The sequence below is a fragment of the Clupea harengus genome, chromosome 5, assembly GCF_900700415.2.
Source record: "Clupea harengus chromosome 5, Ch_v2.0.2, whole genome shotgun sequence".
NCBI classification, from domain to species: Eukaryota; Metazoa; Chordata; class Actinopteri; order Clupeiformes; family Clupeidae; genus Clupea; species Clupea harengus.
In genome coordinates, this window is record NC_045156.1 from 22,026,578 (window position 1) to 22,031,577 (window position 5,000).

A 5,000-nucleotide genomic window follows, 5' to 3' on the forward strand; every position below is an offset into this window, starting at 1 on the left:
GGTTTAGCTCTCTCAAATGCTTCATTAGGATGCTGGATTAAGGTCAAGACATCCTTGATTATTTGGTTGTTGTTGTTGTGTGTATTCTCCTGGTAAATTATGTTGTCACACACAAACAAACAAAGCATTATATAACAGAAATGAGATGAAAAATAATCCCAGTATCTAATCGTCACAACACCACAGGTGCTACATTTCCTTGACCCCACACCCATTAGCACAGTGTCTCTGTGTGCCCCAGTGCAGGCACATGTGTGAGGGCTGGGGAAGAAAGCTGCTGGTCATAATCACCCAGAATCCCAGCCATGCCACGCAGGAATGTTTGACCTCCAAGGGGAACACAGTTGTTAGCTAGCATGTGTGTCAGCAAGTGTGTGTGTGTGTGTCTGAGTGTGTGTGTATGTGTGTGTGTGTGTGTGTGTGTGTGTGTGTGTGTGTGTGTGTGTGTGTGTGTGTGTGTGTGGTGTGTGCACTGTGTGTGAGGGGCTGTGTTTGTGCACCTGGCAGTAAGAAAGACTGCTCCCTGAAGACCATGGGGATATTATTCAACATCTCATTTTACATAGACTAGCTGGGGCTTTGCAGCCAATGTTCAAACAGAGGGTGGTAAAGCTCTGTCCTCCACTCCTCCGCTACCAGCACTCTTAAATACCTCTGTGGTCTTAATACTGGGATAAAGAACACCCCAGCAATGTTCTAATGGCATGTGGTGTCACCTTCAAGGCCATACTTTCACCATTCAACACGCAGAATCACTTCATGCACATGAAACACATTTACTTCTTTTGCAGATGCTTTGGATAAAAGGATCTGCCAAATCATTAAATACAAACACTAAATGTAGCTTTGCTGCACAATCTCCAACAGAGTGAGCAAACAATCGTGAAACTCTAACGCTTCATTTGACACAGTGTTGAGTTTGAAACGTGCAAAGTCAAAATCATGTAGTCATTATGGGAGTATCACTGGTGTAGAGACTGGCTCCCTCTTGGTAGATCTTTTTACATCTAACCCAGACGTTAACCTCCTGTTAGGCAGTTCCCGGCTCGCAGCGGAACAGGCAATTACAGACCAGAGAGGAGTGTCATCGGGGCACATCAGCTACATTCACTAATTAAGCAAGCGGCGACGGGTTTGAAGCCACCCACAGAACTAATACAGGGGAAATGGATGTGTGGGAGAGAATGAGGGAAGGGTGGAAGCCATGTGTGTGTGAAGGGTTTTTGTGTCTGTGCGTCTACGAGTGTGTGTGTGTGAAAGAGAGAGAGAGAGAGAGAGAGAGAGAGAGAGAGAGAGAGAGAGAATGGGGCGTAAAAGAGGGAGAAATGGCTAACTTTTGATGATGACTTGAATAATTCATCAAGGAGAATATCAAATTGAAAATAATTAAATCAACAGATGGCCTCCCTCTGTCTCTCTCTCTCTCTGTCACTGTCACGTTTTCTGTCTCTCTCTCCCTCACTCTCTCCAACCCTCTAGTGAAGTTTATTCATCTTCTTCAGCTTCTCATCTAACCACATTCTCCATTCGACTCTTCCTCGCCATCTTTGTCGTTGCACAGGACAGACCGAATGAAAGCGTTTCTCTCAGTGTTTTACACTGGTGTCCCTCCATCCCTTTATTGTGGCGACAGTGAGATCAAATAGTTAACACACAAAAGAAGTGAAATAAACACAGGGTACAAACACACACACACTTTCTTGCTCTCCTTTTCGCTTGCGGCCCCCTTTTCAATCACTCACGTAGACACACTCAGCGACACACACAAACACACACACACACACACTCTAATTCTCACTCACTCTTATTAATTACACTATTCCCACAATACCCTCCCTCTCCATCCCTCCTTACATAAGAACCATAGGATCATGCAATGGACATGGTAAGAGATAGATGAAGACAGAGATAGAGGTAGAGAGGAGAGGTGGTAATATAGCTACTGGCTGATCACTGACTGAAAAACTTCATAAGTACTTCTGTTTAAATTTGACATGAGTACAACACAAGCAGATAATTGAATGAATTAGAGATTACAATGAACCTCCCAACGGCTAGTGCCACAGGCCACCCTGACACAGGAAACGACACAACAGATAACAGATACCAAACTTATCAGAATAAAGCACTTTCCCCATAACACAACAGACCAAGCAGACAACAGAGTCGGCTCTGCTCCACTATTGCCTCAATTGAGACACGCGTGGCTCAATGGCTCCCCTAATCTCTGGCTCAGGGCAAGCCAAGGGGGGACTAATCCAGCTAAGCTGTCAGCATTGTGACACTGACCTTGCTGGATGACCCCCGTGTTGAAAATGAGAGCAGGGGAAAGTGTTTAGAAGGCCCGGATGATCAACGCACTGTCAATGAACCAGACAGAGTCAGAGGCAGGGCATGAGGGTAGTGTAGCCTCTCGCTAGTTATACATTTCGACTGGGAGAATGGCTGTACCTCTTCAAGTGAGTTTTTACCACACAAGAGTTTTGTTTTCAGTCTAGGAGCAGTGTATTTTTAGACTATCCTTCGGCTCCTTGGCCGTCGGAAAAACAATTTCGACGCTAAATCACCTATAATTACCAAGACCGCTGACTTCACCGAGACCAAAATTATAAGCGTAACATTTGTCATCGCGAAACGCATGATTTAATCCAAACATTTGCTGGCCACGACATGGGACAGTGAGTACAGCAGCTGGCCTCATTTCAATACTAATTACATTACACAGCCTGACTGTTGTCAGATTGAGCAACAGACACATTTGCTACAGAACGCAGTCACCGTTAAAACAAGAGCTGCAGAGTAGGAGACGGGGCCTGATGTGACAAGGTTAATATATCAGCGAGTTTAAATCAGGTACGCATAAAGCAGCTTAGCACTAAACCTGAGAATGCTAATGGGAATAAGGCACACCTCAGCACAGGCAGCCGTTTTAACGAGGTTGCCCCGTCTCAATGAAGAGGACTGCATGATGCCTGCTGACAGAGTGTTTAGTGAAGTAACTGGCCAGGGTACTGAAATGCTTTGCAGGGACTGGGCTGGTGACCCCTATAGGCCCCTCTGTATATGCTGTAATCAGTGATGTTATTGTAAGTGAATGAGGAGGTGATGGAAAAGGAGGTGGGATGCCAGAGCGCATGGTGTGGTTTGGACGGGTAAGTAGCAACGTAAAGCTGCAGATGTGTAGCCAATAAGTGACAGAAAAGGGGACAAGCTCCTTCCAAACTTCGTTTGGGGACAATATGCTATAATGCTAACCTCCGGTAGGGTTCAAATCGACCAAACTGGATTAGAACTCACCAGAGCTTTAGGAAAGCAGTATGACACACTGTATAGGACATACATTTGCAGACATCATACATACAAACTGACTTCAGATTTCCTAAATTCATAATATCCGGAGAGGATTCATTGATGCGCCCACTCTACACAGAACTAATACATTCTGTTAAGTCATCATCCCCCTCCCTCACCCAATAGCGTTTGAGAGAGCACCCACCTCAGACTGCAGGTCTCGGGCTACGATGGTGTAGGGCCCCTGGGTGCGTTGGGAAGTGGGCTGTGGTTCCTGGCTCCAGAGGCCAATCCCATGTTTTACCTGCCCTTCGTCACGAATCCCTGCTCTCTCACAGCCTGGCACTGGAACACTCTCACATCACCGGGGGCAACAACAGTAGACCGCCTCTCTGTTCTAGAAACCTGAGGACAGAAGGGGAGGAAGAGAGAGACTGTCAGCTAGACAGCTACCAAATATGTTCCTGGTTTTTGGGAAGGTGGCGTCAGTGTTAAACAGGACATGTTTTCCCCGTCAACAAACACATTAAATGTTACATTTAAATGGAAAGGTCATTTGCATTCCTGCGGCACGTTAGGAATTCAGAAACACAAAACATTCAAATGCTACTGAGCTAGTCAACTGATGGCCTGATAAAGTAAATCCCTTAAGTACTTGCCAAATTACAGGCCGTAATGCAACGCCCTGGAATCCGGCCCAGATAGTCTTTTATGAATCCAGTTTGACAGCTCAGCATTCACAGGAGGACACTGACACATACATCCTCCTACATTCGCAGGTTTAGCATGCCATTGTAGTTATAAGTTCAAGGCACAGGATTGGATCAATTTTACATACAGCCAATATTGGACCATTTGTATATATGGTAACATATGGTAAGTTTTGGTTGTTATGCAAAACACAGACTTGCATATTCCCTCACCTTCCAAATCCTTAACATGCCTTTAAAGGAAAGTTGTGCAAAGGCTGAAACTACATACATACATTTCCTATTGAAATTCAGGGTAATAAGGGAACCTTGGGCGAACACCTGGGAAGTGAAAGGTCACAGAAGATTGTCCAGTGAGTGCGGGCAGCATGAGGCCCATATGGGAGGGGTTGGGATGTTTAAAAGCATGTCTCCACCGGGTCACTGAGGAGAAAGCAGGCTGTGGAGCGCGAAATCCCCCCACACAAAGAGGACTGGCTCATCTCTAAGGGTCCTGACCCCCACACAACCCCCACCCCTCAAAACCCTGACCTGAAACAAAAGTTACAAACCAGGAGGGGATGGGGAGGGGTATATGGTGGCCTGGAGGGACATTTCCCCTTAAACAGACAGGTCCAGAAGGGCTGCTGTCTCCAGAATAAAAAAAGGAACACGGTTGATGGCCGCGACCCTGTGACCTTTCAACTCTCCTCATCTGGTTTTCCACTCATTCCGCAGGTCAAACGGTGAGTGTCTCAAACTGGGACACAATATGTCCTGAGAGCACCTCTTTGTTTCTCCATCTCCCCTCTGCTTTATGGACAACCCAGCAACACAATGCCTGTGGCAGCTATGGAGATGCCCCAGTGGCCTAGTTAATAGATAACCGTTATATGTCTGTGTTCTGTTGATGTCTTGCTGCATCTGCGTGACTTATTAAATGAGATTCCCCATCCTTCTGAAACAGTGACACACACACTAAATGAAAAAAAAAAGCAATCAGGGGGATCAAAGCCTGCC

General features: G+C 46.0%; 1 protein-coding gene across 2 annotated transcripts in view; it reads right to left on the reverse strand.

Moving 5' to 3' along the window:
- nckap5l (NCK-associated protein 5-like) overlaps positions 1–5,000 on the reverse strand; it is a 68,053-nt gene that overhangs the window by 48,749 nt on the left and 14,304 nt on the right. For both annotated transcript variants that reach the window (XM_031568106.2, XM_031568105.2), the window contains exon 2: positions 3,497–3,696. The gene's annotated coding sequence lies outside the window, so the exon portion shown is untranslated. The remainder of the gene's footprint in view (positions 1–3,496; positions 3,697–5,000) is intronic.